The sequence below is a fragment of the Engystomops pustulosus genome, chromosome 2, assembly GCF_040894005.1.
Source record: "Engystomops pustulosus chromosome 2, aEngPut4.maternal, whole genome shotgun sequence".
NCBI lineage: Eukaryota > Metazoa > Chordata > Amphibia > Anura > Leptodactylidae > Engystomops > Engystomops pustulosus.
This window is the reverse complement of record NC_092412.1, coordinates 13,386,156-13,403,337: the sequence shown is the minus strand read 5'-3', so window position 1 is coordinate 13,403,337 and position 17,182 is coordinate 13,386,156. Positions and strand designations below refer to the sequence as shown.

The window sequence follows — 17,182 nt, the reverse complement described above, 5'->3', positions numbered from 1 at the left end:
CATAAGTTTACAACCTAAAAATAAATAAAATATAAGCCCCTAATATAACACATTCCCATATAAACGCTTAATAAATTATTAAAAAAAAAAACACAAAAATCCCCACATATTTGGTATCAACGTGTCCATAAGAATCTGTATAATAAAACAGAATAGTTACTGGACCTGCACGGTAAACTCCGCCAAAACTACACCCAAAAATGATCATTTTCCATATTGTCCCCCATGACGGCTACTGGAGGTTGCTTCCCCTTCCTCTGTAGGGACAGGAAATTGAGACTATTAAAAGGCCCCACCCTCAACCTCCCACCAGTGTTTTTCCTTTTCCTACAGGGGATAGGGTTGAGAGTAAGACCTCTCTCTCTCCCCGGGGGAGGGGAAGGGTGGAATCTCGTACCTCCCGTGCGTGCTTGTTTCCCTGGGGTTTCCCTCGTCCGGCCTCTTTGAAGTTCTACTTGGGGTCTCCAGGCTCCGGTTTGCCTTAGGGCAGTGTCGCGGCCTTATGGCTCGCTTGTCGGGTCCGCGGCAGCTGGCACATAGCGCTTCTTCAGCGCGCCATGTCACTTCCAGTTTGGCCAGAACTGATGTCAGAGACCTCAGCGTCACGGCCTAGGAGACGGGCTGTAAAAGATGACGTCAGACGCCGGGTGGTATGTAAGGATCACGGTGTAGTCTCAGTCTGCTGAGGTCTATGTGGATGTTTTATCCAGATGGCAGAGGAGGCTGAGATTCGTTCCCTGACCCTGGGCTCTGTAAGTAGGACGTGTGGCTGAACGCCAATGACAGTTTTGGCACTATATGCTGTGCTTAGGAGTCAGCGTTTAATAAGCATCACTCCTTTTGTTTGTCCTTGTTATAATAGGAGAAGGACATGTTTGTCAAAGAGAAGGTTAAAGGTTATGAGAAGGAAAAACCAAAAAAGGCACCGTCTAAACGTTGCCAGATTTGTAACTCAAAACTGGATGCTACCTATAAGAAAAACCTGTGCAGGGATTGTTTGGATAAGATATTAAAGGAAGAGAAAGCATAATTTATGGATGAATTAGGTGTGGTTATGCGTGAGGAGATTAAGGCCTCCCGAGGTCCATCACATAAGAAAGTTAGAGCTAATCCTGTGTGTGTAGATACGGATGATGAACAGCCTTCATGTTCCTATGAAATGGATATGGATGAATCTGACATGTTGCAACAGACTATACCTAATGACCCTAAGTATCGTTTTCCAAATGGGGATATGGACAGACTTATCAAGGCGTTAAGAGACACCCTAAACATAGAGGACACATAGAGGTTTGGTGGATTAAGGCGGAAAAAGGTGAGAGTTTTTCCTATTATTGAAAATTTGAAGGATCTTGTCTGGGATCCCAGAAAAGCGTCTAACAATTTCTAAGGAGTTTAAGACTCCGTTATTGTTTGACCCAGAAGAAACAAGGATTTGGGATAGTTGCCTAAGGTGGATGTTCCCATTGCCAAGGTAGTCAAGAAAACTGATCTGCCGTTTGAAGATTCCACTCAGTTAAGAGATGCCATGGATCGAAAATCAGACTGTCTGCTTAAAAAATCATGGGAATCTTCTATGGCAATACTGAAAACTAATGTTGCAACTACCTCGGTATACCGTACTCTTCTTTTCTGGTTAAGAAAGCTGGAAGACCATCTTAGAGAAGGTACGTCTAGAGAAGAGCTTTTAGATTCTATTCCTTTACTGAAATCAGCTGCGGATTTCCTGGCAGATGCATCAGCAGAGACCATTAGTTTCTCAGCAAGAGAGGCCGCACTATCCAACGTGACTAGAAGAGCACTTTGGCTTAAGCAGTGGTCTGGAGATGTGCGCTCTAAGGCAAAGTTATGTAGCCTTCCTTTTTCTGGGGAGTTTCTGTTTGGCGCAGAATTGGATGAGATCCTTGACAAAGCGGCTGACAATAAAAAAAGGTTTTCCGGAAGCCAAGCAACAACCAAAAAAACTGTTTTTTCGTAGCTTTCGATCAACCAGAGAGCAATCAAAATTCAAGGGCAGACAGGAATGGAGACAAGGATTCGGGAATACATCTAGAGGAGGAAAAAGCAAGCAGCTTCTTTTGAGCTCTGCAAATAAACAAGAGAAGCGACAATGATGCCAGAGCAGGGGCAAGATTGAAAAATGTTCTCCCCCAATCGGAAAATATAACATCGAACAGGTGGGTTCTCTCAATAATCAAAAAAGGTTATTTTATAGAGTTTGTGTCACCACCTCCTTACCTGTTTGTTCTATCTAGGCAATCTTCAAGCAGACTAACAGATCTCCTTACAGCATTACCCTTTGGTCTCTCTTCAGCTCCTCGGATCTTCCCCAAAATTATGGCAGAAGTAGTGAAATCTCTGTGAACAGAGGAGGTCTTTGTGTTACCTTACCTAGACGACTTCCTGCTGATAGGAGATTCGGTAGGTCACTTGGAGAGTCAGAAGAGGGCAACAATAGAAATATTGCAATCCCTGGGATGGATCATAAATTTAAAGAAGTCGGATCTGACCTCAAGTCACATAAAATAATTCTTAGGGGTGCCTCTGAATTCTGTAACACAGACCTCTTATCTTCCACAGGAGAAGGTGGACAAGCTTCTTGGGAAAATCAGGAGTTTCCAAAAGAAGAAGTCTGTGTCAGTTCGGACGGCGATGAGTCTTCTGGGGATCATGAGATCATGCATCCAGTGTGTGGCCTGGTGCCAAAATCACTTGAGGACTTCACAATTCTGGATTCTTTCAAATTGGGACCAGAACCATCATCACTTGCATTGGCCATTATCAATTCCCCAAAAAGTAAAAATGTCATTAAATTGGTGGAAGAATCCAAGGAATCTACAGAAAGGAGTAGAATGGGTGCAATGGCCATTAATCCAGATTCAGACGGATGCCAGCAGTTCTGGATGGGGAGCTCTCCTGCCAGGAAAATATGTTCAGGGTTTTTTCTGATCCCAGAAAAGGGTGCAAATCTCTTCAAACGAAAGAGAATTGAGAGCAGTCCTGAAGACACAGGAAGCCTGTACCCACGATCTGAGGGGGCATCATGTAAAAATCACGTCCGACAATACTACTACGGTCTAAAAAGACAGGGCGGAACCAGATCCAGGGAACTACAAAAAAATCTTGGAAGATATTCTTATGGGCAGAAGAAAATGTCCGTTCAATTTCAGCCATCCAGCTGAAGGGATCAGAAAATGTGGTGGCAGATTATCTCAGCAGGTCTCAGATCCTTCCACATGAGTGGAGCCTGAACAAGGAAGTCTTCCAGGAGATCATTTTAAGATGGGGACTACCCGCCATCGATTTATTTGCCTCAAGAAAGAACTGCAAGGTGGAAGAATTCTATTCTCTGAATCCAAGAAAGGTTCCCTGGGGACTGGATGCATTCTTGCAGGTCTGGAGCCAAGATCTACTATATGCCTTTCCTCCAATTCCGTTGATAGGCAAAGTGCTGCAGAAGTTGTTGGTCAGTCCAGCCAGTCTTATCCTGGTCGCACCCTTCTGGCCGAAGGAGAGTTGGTTCCCAATTCTACAGAAGTTAGCAGTGGACCTTCCATACATTCTTCCCGAGAGGCTGGACCTTTTGCATCAGGGACCAGTCCTGCATCAGAACCCATGGTTTCTAAAACTATCAGCCTGGATCCTGAAAACGCCCTCCTGAAAGCAAAAGGACTATCGTATAAGGTAATCAAAACCTTAAAGTAGTAGGAAGCCGGTAACTCATGCCATATATTTTAAAATATGGAAAAAGTTTTGTTCTTGGTCAAAAGATGTACCTAACCAGGATTCTCCTAATATTTGTCAGGTCCTTGATTTTCTGCAGGACGGGTTTGAAAAAGGGCTACAACCCAGCACCTTGAAGGTCCAGGTCTCGGCACTGAGCGCCTTCTTTGATACAGCGCTAGCAGAACACAGGTGGGTAAAAAGATTTTTCCAGGCCTGTACGCGCTTACGTCCTACTATGAAAGAGTCATCCCCTTAGTGGGATTTATCTTTAGTCTTGGACACCTTAACTACGAGCCCCTTTGAGCCAAATGACTTCGGCAACATGTGTTTCTTGACTTTAACCCCTTAGGGACATGGCCCTTTTTCGTTTTTGCATTTTCATTTTTCACTCCCCACCTTCAAAAATCTGTAACTTTTTTATTTTTCCATGTAAAGAACTCTGTTTGGGCTTATTTTCTGCGTAACAAATTGAACTTCATAGTGATGGTATTGATTATTCCGTGCCGTGTACTGGGAAGCGGGAAAAAAATTCAGAATGCAGTGAAAATGATGAAAAAACGCATTTGCGCCGTTTTCTTGTAGGCTTGGATTTTACAGCTTTCACTGAGCGCCCCAAATCACATGTCTATTTTATTCTTTGGTTCGGTACGATCACAAGGATACCAGATTTGTACAGGTTTTATAATGTTTTCATACATTTAAAAAAATTAAAACCTTCTGTACAAAAAAAAAATTCTTCATTTTGCCATGTTCTGGCACTAATAACTTTTTCATACTTCTGAGCTGTGGGTGGTGTCATTTTTTGCTACTTTTGATGACGTTTTTAACGCTTTCATTTTTAGGACTGTATGGGCTTTTGATCACTTTTTATCGAATTTTTTATATTTTTCAAAATGGCAAAAAAGTGGCATTTTCGACTTTGGGAGCCAATTTCCGTTACGGGGTTAAACGTTGGGAAAAATTGCTAATATATTTTGATCGGACATTTTGGGACCCAATGATACCTAATGTGTTTATGATTTTTACTGTTTATTTATATTTATATCAGTTCTAGGGAAAGGGGGGTGATTTAAACTTTTACTTTTTTTTACTATTTTTTTTCATATTTTTTTCACAATTTTTAATTTTTTTTTACCATTATTTTAGATCCTCCACGGTAATTTAACCCTGCAGGGTCCGATTGCTAATACTATATACTGCAATACTACTGTATTGCAGTATATAGCTATTTTGCAATGATTTCTAATACCCTGCCCTCTGGTGGCTATTAGAAATCATTGCACCTGGCAAGCCTACGAGTCTCAATGAGACTCTAGGCTGCCATAGCAACCGATCGCCGCCCTCCGATGACGTTCCAGAGGGCGGCGATCGGGAATCCAAGATGGCGGCGCCCATATAACGGTAAGTTAACTGCCGCGATCGGTGCCAGCAGTGCCAGGCGGGTGTTGGCTGTATTATACAGCCGTTACCCGCTGTGTATGGAGAGAGCTCAGCTCGTGAGCTCTCTCCATACACCCCTTGCCGCGCAAAGACAATATAGTTCGTCCTCGGTGGGCAAGGTGTTAAAGACCGCTTTTCTAAGATCATTTTACCTACGTTTTGTGATCATCCAAAAAATCCTCTGGAAGAGAAGTGGCATCTTTTGGATGTAAGACGCACGGTGCTTAAATATCTTGAGGCGTCCAAATCTTGGAGAAAGGATTTAAATTTGTTTGTTCAATATTCAGGGAAACATAGAGGCAAGAAAGCTTCAAAAACCACAATTGGGCGATGGATTACTGAGGCCATTAAAGAATGCTATAAGATCAAGGGTGTCCCTCTACCATTCTCAGTCAAAGCCCATTCTACTAGGGCCATGTCTACATCTTGGGCTGAGAGAGGAGGAGCATCTATTAAAGAAATTTGTAAAGCTGCCACATGGAGCTCAAATGTCACATTTGTAAGGCGCTATAGACTGAACGTCCTAGCATCAAGAGATCTGGCCTTCGGCTGGAAGGTGCTTCAGGCTGTGGTCCCTCCCTAACTGGGCATAATTTGGTATGTCTTCAGGGGACCGTCATGGAGGACGATATGGAAAAAAGGAATTAGTCCTCACCGGTAATTCAGTTTCCATAAGTCCACCATGACGGCCCTATTTTTTTTTCCTCCCACTTTGTATAAAAAGTTTGTTATTACCTGTGTATGTGAAATTAACATACTAAATAAAATTGAGTTGGACCTATACTGGTGTAGTTATTTGGTAAAACACTGGTGGGAGGTTGTGGGAGGTGCCTTTAATACTCTCAATTTTCTGTCCCTACAGAGGAAGGGGAAGCAACCTCCAGGGGGCCGTCATGGTGGACTTATGGAAACCGAATTACCGGTGAGGACTAATTCCTTTTTTTAATTAATATCCTTAAAAATGCTGTAAAAAGTGATTTTAAAAAGTAACAAAAGGGGGGACACAGAATAATATGCATACATCAGAAGAGACAAACAGTGAAGGAGAGACGGATGTGTACAAGCGGATGTGTTACACTCTAAAATAAGACCACAAAAAAAGAACAACAAAATAAGCCCTTAAAGGAAATCTACCATTCCATTGTATGTATTATGAAGCAAACAAACCATGAGAATTCTGTAGCTACACTGATGCAGAAACATATCTTGCTCCTGCAGATAGTCAAGTATCTTGGCCTCGTGGTATCCCCAGACAATTGGGATTATATCAAGAATAATCTCATGCCCTTGCTGAAAAAATGCAGGGAGAAGGTAAATACATGGCGTAGACTCCCGCTATCTTTGATAGGTAGAGGAAACCTAATAAAAATGGTGCTTATGCCCCAGCTGCTTTATATTCTTAATAATACACCTATATGGTTACCATTTAGGGTATTTTATAGGATACAGAGTATGTTCTGAGAACTGAAAAAGATGGGGCACCCTAGGATTAAAATAGAGACCTTACAGAGGGCCAAAGATAGCGGGGGACTGGCTATTCCCAATCCATGGATCTACTTTCTGGCGACACGGGCACGAGTCTAGATGGGCCCAGTGGGAGTGGGAATGATGCCGCCAATTGCAGCAGGTGAAGCAGGGAGAACAGGAACAACTGGTGGATTAAGGTGCCCAACTTTGGCACGATCAGAAATGGAGTTCTCCAAACCTCAAGCCACTGCGTATTAAAACTAGAAGTGGAAGGGGAATCATATCCAATATTTACTCTAATTTCATGGAGGTGTATCCAAAAGGATATCCCCTCACTATAAAAGAAAAATGGGAAGCAGATCTAGGAGAAATCTCGGACTCCCAATGGGAAGAGGTCCTGGTGGGGGTTACCATTATTGTCCCCTTCAGGCCAGCGATTGTCCCAGATTCATCTCCTGCATAGGGTGTATAAGACACCAAGTTTACTCCATAAAATAGGAGTGCTGTCCCAGGTGCTCAACTCCAGTTACTGCATGTGATGTGGAAGTGTAGGGAGTTGGGAGAATTCCTGATCCGGAGTTTACCAGTGGATCTGGAGCCGGACCTGAGGGATTACCTACTGGGTTTAATTGACGCTGACACCATAGAAGGAGTCACCTTGTTATGTACACAAAAACTACTATATCTGGCGCACAAATCTATAGCGGCTCGTTGGATTCAGACCTCAACACCTACAATGCAGGAATTTATAAACAAAGTCAACAATAATCAGGTTGGAATGGGGGGTACACTTAAAAAGAAAATGCCCCCAAAATTTTGAAAAGCTATGGGGAAGGAAGGTGGCTGGATACAGCAGGACTACAGAATACATCACTAGGGGATCTGTGAGGTGGTTCTCACTACCAAGGGGAAGTTACCCAGGTAATCATAAGTCTGTGTGATACTAGGTCACTTACTCTCTAGATATGCTTTGTACAGATCAGACAATTGGTCCTTGTGCAAAGACAAAAATCAGGCTCCTATCTGTCTGCTGTATGGAAGAGGGAGATTGGGATGATTTACTGTTTTGGTTTTTGTGTATCTGTAAAAATGTTTAAAAAAAAACCACATTAAAAATGCTTTGATTAAGATAGATAACTTGTTTAATCCCTGTACTGAGTGGTTTTGATGAAAAAACAATTATAACATTCAGGAACTTGGGAAAGCTACATAAACACTCTACACAGAGCTTCCTGAACTGTCCAGACAGGACTAATCAACCTGAGCTTGATCACTCAGACACAGCAACTGCGGGATGGTGCAGCGATTGATTACTTATGCCTGTCAGGCAAAAAAAAATACCCAAAAAATGTTCTGAAAAAAAAAAATATTTAATGCCCTTTAAAAAATGCACTAAAAAGTTATTTTTAAAAAGTTACATGTTCCAAAATACGAACACTAAAAAAACTATTCTCGCAAAAAATAAGCCCTTAACCAGATTTGTCAGCCGAAAAATAAAAAAGTTATGCATTTGCAAAATGAACAAGATTTTCTCCAAATTAGTTTTTATTGCGTAAAATTGGGAAAAAGATAAAAAAATCTATATAAATCGTGGCGACCCATACAATAAAAATAATAAACTATTTTTATGGTATGGTGAACTGCTAAAAAAAAACTCATAGAATCAGAAATAAACCAAAGGCAGAGAAGTTGTGTAGTGACAACCACAAAAAGTCAAATGATTCGACAAACTTTATTATCACAAGTAAATGCAAACAATGACAAAGACCAGACAATACATTTAAAAACACCTAAAAAGTGTAACAAGGTTCACTAAAGAGACTCAATGTTGTGAATATGATGATGTATTAAAGGGAACCTGTCACCAGAACACTGTTTTTAGGTTCTCCCATGTGCCGAAACCAGTTTTCATTAGAGTTCTGACTTGTTTCTTTCAAGCAATAACTTTTATAAAACTTTACCTGGCTCCCTGCCTAGTCGCCCCCTGGGCATGGTCATTGTTTCTCAATGTAAGTGCCCCCTCCACAAACAGCACGTCCTCCTCGATTTGGAATTAAGAAAGCCCTCCCACTTGAAAGAAACAAGCAAGAAATCTAATGAAAACTGGTTTCGGATAGGCTTGGTAATGACTGTGGGAATGTGGGAGAACCAAAAACAGTGTTCTGGTGACAGAACCTCCATAACCACCCTGGCTGCAAAAATGGAATAGCTGTCTGTTAATCATGGAATGACACACACAGTAAAATAACCAAGGTGTGTTCCCATAATAAACCAACCAATGTCCTATCAGCAGAAGATGTACTAAACCTGTATGTGGATAATATCAGAATTGTCCATTAAAGACAAAACACAAGCCTGGGCGTGATCACACCCCTCGCGTTCCGTCACTCACGGTGACTTCATCAATCGCTTAAATTCTGCGCATGCGAAAAACAGGCCCTCGGCTGCACAATCTCAGCTGCAAAGCTGGAGCTACTGCACATGCGCAGAACTCCGGCTTTGCGGACGAGTGCACGCAGATCCTCGTAGCTGCGTGCTGAAGATGGATTGGTAGGTGGATCGCAAGAGGCTACTGGGGCATGGAGTAGCTGGAGCTGAGGCTACACGGCGCAGCACTCCATGCCCCAGTAGCCTCTTTGATCCTCCTACCCAGACATCTTCAGCGGGCAGCTCCTTGTAGCACTCGTCCATGAAGCCGGAGTTCTGCGCATGTGAAAAACAAAGGCCAACGGCTACGTGATCTCAGCTCCACAGCTAAAACTCTGGTTTCGGGGACGAGTGTGCGCAGCTCCTTGTAGCTGCGGATGAAGATATCTGGGTAGGAGAATGAAAGAAGCTACTGCGGCTAGGAGTGGCCGCGCCGTGTAGCCTCAGCTCCAGCTACTCCATGCCTCAGTAGCCGCTTTAGAAAATTTGCATATTACCTGATTAAAGATTAGCCCTAAAAACGACTATCCTTACATAGGTTAGGTGCACCTACCACTGGATCTACCTTAATAGGTAAGTGTTAATTGGTCATTTGTAAGTAGGAACGGTATATTTTATCATTGCAACCTCAGTTAAATATTTTTCCGTCTCTGTGATAATTAGATTTTTAAAAATGTTGGATTGTCATAAGAACCAGGATTAAAGGGTTTATCCGGGTTAAAAAAATTTTTTATGGCCGGGTTGGGGAGGGATAGTTAAACATAATAAACATGGACTTACCTCCTCCGGCGCCGCCGATGTCCTGCGCCGCGGTCACTTCGATCCGTGCCCCTGTTTGTTTACAGGGGCACGGAAGCCGCGCACAGGGAGCTTCCGGTCCGCGTTGTGGACGGCTCCTCCCATCCGTCCCTATCTCTCAGCATTGTAAGCGCTGAGAGATGGTGCGCATGGGAGCATCCGGCCGGCCGGAAGCTCCCTGTGCGCCCTTGTACTGAAACCGGCGCACGGAGAAGACGGGCCGCGGCGCGGGACATCGGCAGCACCGGAGGAGGTAAGTACATGTTTATTGTGTTTAAATAGCCCTCCCCAGCCCGGCCATAAAAAAAAAATTTAAACACGGATAACCCCTTTAACAATAAAGCTTCATTGCAGACACCTGTGATAACTGTATATTGTAGCCTTGGGCCAAAATACAGTAATTACCAACATCCAGAGGTTCTTATTTCTGTTTATAAAAGCCTGTAAATACAAGACCCTCATTAATGCCCCGAGGGGCCAAAGTTGGGATTTATAGGTTGGGGAGCTCGGCCCCTCAGGCATTAATGAGGATATTCTATTTAAGAAGCAGAAATAAGAATGTAACTGAAAAAATGTGGTGGATCTGCCATTAACAGCCTGGAATATTTTTTATTCTTTATCAATAAAAGTGTATATGGGAGATGTATGTGTGTGCCCTCATATATATATAGTGATCCAATGGGAAATTCCAGGACGGTATCAGCGCCAATAACTCGGTTTGGAGAAAATTCTTATCTTTGTGTAGTTTAATTTTATTGAGCTTGCTAAGACGCGTTTCGAGCCCGGACCGGGCTCTTCATCAGTTAAAACAAGGCATGACATACAATAAACTTGTGGTTTTTTATAGAGGTTTTTGGCGCGAGCAGATGCGTCTGCATCGCGTTAAAGTGACGTCATGGAGACAATAAAAACATATAGTAAAAGGGGATTCATTCATAAAAAACAGTAAGTATATAAAAAACATATTTTTGGGAAATTATTACATCACAAGTAGGACTAACTGCTAGAAATGGTTCATTAAAAGACCAATGGGTTTAACCAAATGTGAATTATATGATAAATTTCGTAAAAATTGGCCATTTGTTAGTGTTATGGAGAAGGCAATTAATTAGTAAAATAGGAGAAGGCAATTAATTAGTAAAATAGTGTCACTGACCGGTTGTAAGTGTGGTGATGTACAATGGTATTGCAAGCCGAGGTGGGTTTAGGATGAGTTCCGTCGGTACGTGTGTTGTAGTATATGTGAACTACGGAAGCCGCAGAGGACCAAATTTCTTGGGGAGCGTGCTCCACGGGAAAATGAAAGAGCGGAATTGTTGGACCAAACGAGAAAACCTTCGGAGGAGTTGCGGGAGGACCAAATATCCTAGGGAGGAGGCTAAACGGAGAAGTTGGAAATCAGAGTTCCATTCGACCAAAGGAAGGACAAGTTGCGGGATGTTATGCAGGTGCAGTATTAAACCAATATTGTTTCTGTTATTTCGTTCAGACCAGCGGGTTTTAGTGTATTTAGTCGATAAATCCAGTAGATTTCTTTCTTTTTTAATTGTTCAAATCTATTGTTTACTTCGGAATTTATATAGTCAATTGGGGTGATGGTGATGTTTCCTTCCCCTTTGTGCTTTATGGTGCAATGTCTGGATAAGCCGTGTTTTAAAACTTTATGTTTAATATTGTAGCGATGTTGATTGGTTCTGCAGTGTAGGGGTTGAGTCGTTCTTCCTACATACTGCATCCTGCATTGACATTCGATAAGATATATGACGTATCTACTGCAGCAGTTTAGTTGGTGATTAATTTTAAATATTTCTTTTGTGCTGTGGGATTGGAATGTATCCCCTGTTCTTATTATTTTGCAACATAAACACAATGGTTTGTTGCATCTAGAGATTCCCTTCAGGTTTGAAAGTGTGTTTGTGGATGGTTTATACTGTTTGGGAATGCTTGGAGCTAGTATGCTTTTGATTGTAGGAGCTCTTCTGTAAATACATGAGATGTTATTTGGTACAATTTTTGCGAGTATGGGATCAGTTTTAATAATGTTCCAATGTTTATGTAAGATATTTAAAATATTTGGGCTATCTTTACTGAAGGTGGTGATAAATGCTAGTTCGTACTTAGGTTCTGTTTTGTTTTTATCTTTGTCGTCATTTTTAGGTTGTAAGCTTTCTGTTTGACTGTATTGGCTGGCTCTTTTTATGGCATCCTTGATGATTTTTCTCGGATACTTTTTTTCCTTAAATCTTGTTTGTAATATATTGCATTGTTGGTTGTATGTTTCTGTGATGGTGCAATTTCTTCTGAGCCGCCTAAACTGACTGTATGGAATGTTCTTAAGCCATTTTTTTAGGTGATTGCTCCTGTAGTCTAAGTAGCTATTAACGTCTACATTCTTGAAGAATGTTTTCGTAATAAATTGGTTATCATTGTGGCTCACCTCTAGATCCAGGAATTCAACTTTGATGTTACTAAAATTGAGGGAAAAGTTTAGTCCCCAGTCATTATTGTTGATCTTCGTGCAAAATTCGAGAAGGGAGTTCTGGTCACCTTGCCATACTATGAAGAGGTCGTCGATATATCTTTTATATAGTTTAAGGCGGCCGAGATGTACTCTTTGTGGTATGATGAAGATCTCTTCGAACATTTGCATAAATAAGTTGGCATAAGAAGGGGCTACTTTTGTCCCCATGGCCGTTCCTTTGATTTGGTGGAAGATACGTTTGCCATGAGTGAAGTAGTTATTTTGAAGCACAAAGGAAAGCCCGTCTAGTAAAAATTGTCGTTGGATGTCAAGCATTTCTTTGTCATCTTGGAGAATGGATTGGATACATGTAAGGCCAATGTGGTGCTCGATGTTGGTGTATAGTGCGGTGACGTCTAGTGTGGCCAGAATGTAGTTATCCTCCCACGGCGTTTCCTCTAGAATACGAATTAATTGGGATGAATCTCTGAGGAAACTATTCATTTTTGTTACATATTTTTGAAGAAAGATGTCTAAGTAGTGTGATAAATTGCTCGTGAGGCAGTTGGTGTTAGATATAATTGGACGGCCTGGGGGGGCCGTAAGACTTTTATGGATTTTGGGGAGATAATAGAAGTAAGGTTTGCTAGGGTTTTCTATAAGGAGAAATTTCTTCTCTTTCTTGGTTAGTAAGCCTATTTTGGCATGTTTTATGATGAAGTCCTGATACTTTTTTTCCACTGTTAGGAATGGATCCTCTGTTAGTTCTTGATAATAGATCTTGTCGGATAAAATGCGTCCTGCTTCCAGTTCATAATCGGGAAAGTTTAGTATGACCGTGCCGCCTCCCTTATCCGCTGGTCTAAATACTATATCCATATTCTGAGAGAGTTGTTTAAGAGCGATGGTTTCATTTTTGTTTAGATTCGTGGTAGAAGATGTTCTGTATTTATAAGGTTTGGTTTTGGTTTTGCTGAGTTTTTGGAGGTCCTGGAGAACTAGATCATTAAAGGTTTTGATGAAATGACCTTGGCTCTGCACAGGATAAAAGGTGCTGGGGGGTTGGACTTCAAGGTGGATGTATGGGTCTTGTATTATATTGTTTACCGTTTTTGTTGGTATTTTGTTTGGCTCGATGGCGAAATGTCTCTTTATTGTGAGTTTGCGTATGAATTTCTGGAGATCCAGGAATGTATCGAAGCAGTTCATTTGATTGGTTGGACAAAATGCAAGTCCTTTCTCAAGGAGAGTGGTTTCGTATGCATTTAAACGGTAAGAGGAGAGATTAAAAATTTTTATAGGTTGTTTCAATGGTTGTTTGGGGTTCGCATCGGGGGGTTTGTTCTTTTCCCTCTTTTTGCCTCCCCTTTTTCCCCTTCTTCTAGCTTTCTTTTGGTGCTGGTAAAGTAGGAGTTGATGGGTTTCATGGGGGTCAGTGTTTTTAATCTGACGGATGTCGTTGGAGTGTTGACTAAAAAATCTTTTTGGGTGATGGGTGGTGGATCTAATTTAGTTGTGATGTGAATCGATAAGGGTTCCAGAAAAGGTACTGATACCAGAGGGCCACTTAAGGAGTGGTCTAGAATGACAGATTGATCTACAGGGTGGATGGTTATGTTGGAGAGAGGATCCATATTATTTTGAGTACTTTTCATCCTGGGGGAGAGATTGGATGTGAGACTATTGTTAAGTGCAGTTTCGCATTTTTTAGTGAATTCTGCGTTTCTCTCTCTGATGTTTTTAATTCTCTCGAGTAATTCCTGATGTTTTTGGGCATAATCGGATGTGGAGTTTGGGAGGTCTTTTACAGGGTTTTCTGTCGGGGTTTGAGACGGGGTTATTTCCTTATTTACTAGTGAGCTGGTGTGCTTAGCAGTTGGTGGGGAGGGGATTATCGTGGGAACTTGGGGACTTGGAATCTTCTTTATACTAATGGTGTGATTAATCGGAGAGGGGATTATTGTTGGAGTCGTAATGTGGTTGTCGTCATGGTGCTTAGTGTTGGTCATGTGAGTTTTATTGATTTTTGGTCTATTGTCTCGGCCCTTGTTCTTAGAGACAAAGACTCTACTGTGGCTGTATGTAGGTTTCTGTCTGGTAGGGTATTTTGGGGATGTGGTGGATGAGTCTTTGTTTTTACATTGTTCTGTAGGGGTTGGTCTAGGTTTGCCTCTGTAGGTTTCTCCTTTGCGGTCAGTTCTATCTCTATTCAGTTTATTGCTTTTTTTGGTAATGATATCATTTTCAGTTTTCTGTATTCAATTAGCTATGTTCTGACATGTATTGTTGTAATCTATGTGGGTATCATAAAGAGATAGTTGCTGCTGTAAAAAGAGGTTCTTATGTTTAGCTGCTGTGTATAATGCATTTCTTTTATCGCATATAATCTGTATTAAGATGTTGGAGCAGTGATCTAATGCTTTTTCCCAATTCTGTATGTATGCTGGATCGTTAGGGAAGGTGCACGGGAGGTTTAGTCTAAGGCCTCGGGGTGCAATGTTCTCATCAGCATAAATCTCTAAAAACATAATATCAAGTTCATGTATGAGTTCGTCTTTCATCGAATTTTCTAATTCTTTAAATAAGTCATTCATTCGCCTCGTTTCATCTATTGAGGCGGATGAGTTAAGAGTGTTACTTGCGGTTGTCTCATCGGTTCTGTTGGAGTTTCTTGTTCTCCTTTGGACTTCTAGACGTCTGATTTCTTTCCGATTTGTGAGGAGATCCATTTCTGTAAGGTGATGGAGTTAAATGTTCTTGTCGGTCTTGTGGCTGCTCCGTTTGGTGGTTCCTACAGCTGAGGGGTAATCCTCATCGGTAGTGTAATGGTTCAGAGAGAAAGACAGGAGACACAATACAGGCGCCACATGTGTGAGTCTGAATTTTTAGAAGTTGGTGAGATGATTCTTTAAATGGAGAGGTACTCACCTATTGTGGTTGTACAACCGGTACAACACGAGAGAGTCGCTTTAGGGTTATCTCCGGAGCGGTATTCGGCAGCTATCCTGGCTATCATGCAGACAGATTGTCACATGAGAAGAGTGCAGTGATCCAATGGGAAATTCCAGGACGGTATCAGCGCCAATAACTCGGTTTGGAGAAAATTCTTATCTTTGTGTAGTTTAATTTTATTGAGCTTGCTAAGACGCGTTTCGAGCCCGGACCGGGCTCTTCATCAGTTAAAACAAGGCATGACATACAATAAACTTGTGGTTTTTTATAGAGGTTTTTGGCGCGAGCAGATGCGTCTGCATCGCGTTAAAGTGACGTCATGGAGACAATAAAAACATATAGTAAAAGGGGATTCATTCATAAAAAACAGTAAGTATATAAAAAACATATTTTTGGGAAATTATTACATCACAAGTAGGACTAACTGCTAGAAATGGTTCATTAAAAGACCAATGGGTTTAACCAAATGTGAATTATATGATAAATTTCGTAAAAATTGGCCATTTGTTAGTGTTATGGAGAAGGCAATTAATTAGTAAAATAGGAGAAGGCAATTAATTAGTAAAATAGTGTCACTGACCGGTTGTAAGTGTGGTGATGTACAATGGTATTGCAAGCCGAGGTGGGTTTAGGATGAGTTCCGTCGGTACGTGTGTTGTAGTATATGTGAACTACGGAAGCCGCAGAGGACCAAATTTCTTGGGGAGCGTGCTCCACGGGAAAATGAAAGAGCGGAATTGTTGGACCAAACGAGAAAACCTTCGGAGGAGTTGCGGGAGGACCAAATATCCTAGGGAGGAGGCTAAACGGAGAAGTTGGAAATCAGAGTTCCATTCGACCAAAGGAAGGACAAGTTGCGGGATGTTATGCAGGTGCAGTATTAAACCAATATTGTTTCTGTTATTTCGTTCAGACCAGCGGGTTTTAGTGTATTTAGTCGATAAATCCAGTAGATTTCTTTCTTTTTTAATTGTTCAAATCTATTGTTTACTTCGGAATTTATATAGTCAATTGGGGTGATGGTGATGTTTCCTTCCCCTTTGTGCTTTATGGTGCAATGTCTGGATAAGCCGTGTTTTAAAACTTTATGTTTAATATTGTAGCGATGTTGATTGGTTCTGCAGTGTAGGGGTTGAGTCGTTCTTCCTACATACTGCATCCTGCATTGACATTCGATAAGATATATGACGTATCTACTGCAGCAGTTTAGTTGGTGATTAATTTTAAATATTTCTTTTGTGCTGTGGGATTGGAATGTATCCCCTGTTCTTATTATTTTGCAACATAAACACAATGGTTTGTTGCATCTAGAGATTCCCTTCAGGTTTGAAAGTGTGTTTGTGGATGGTTTATACTGTTTGGGAATGCTTGGAGCTAGTATGCTTTTGATTGTAGGAGCTCTTCTGTAAATACATGAGATGTTATTTGGTACAATTTTTGCGAGTATGGGATCAGTTTTAATAATGTTCCAATGTTTATGTAAGATATTTAAAATATTTGGGCTATCTTTACTGAAGGTGGTGATAAATGCTAGTTCGTACTTAGGTTCTGTTTTGTTTTTATCTTTGTCGTCATTTTTAGGTTGTAAGCTTTCTGTTTGACTGTATTGGCTGGCTCTTTTTATGGCATCCTTGATGATTTTTCTCGGATACTTTTTTTCCTTAAATCTTGTTTGTAATATATTGCATTGTTGGTTGTATGTTTCTGTGATGGTGCAATTTCTTCTGAGCCGCCTAAACTGACTGTATGGAATGTTCTTAAGCCATTTTTTTAGGTGATTGCTCCTGTAGTCTAAGTAGCTATTAACGTCTACATTCTTGAAGAATGTTTTCGTAATAAATTGGTTATCATTGTGGCTCACCTCTAGATCCAGGAATTCAACTTTGATGTTACTAAAATTGAGGGAAAAGT

General features: G+C 41.3%; 2 protein-coding genes across 5 annotated transcripts in view; one reads left to right on the top strand and one right to left on the bottom strand.

Annotated features, from left to right (window-relative positions):
• Positions 1 to 17,182, bottom strand: part of LOC140119790 (uncharacterized) — an 822,703-nt gene that overhangs the window by 166,449 nt on the left and 639,072 nt on the right. The window lies entirely within an intron of this gene.
• Positions 1 to 17,182, top strand: part of LOC140119963 (uncharacterized) — a 1,020,783-nt gene that overhangs the window by 925,474 nt on the left and 78,127 nt on the right. The window lies entirely within an intron of this gene.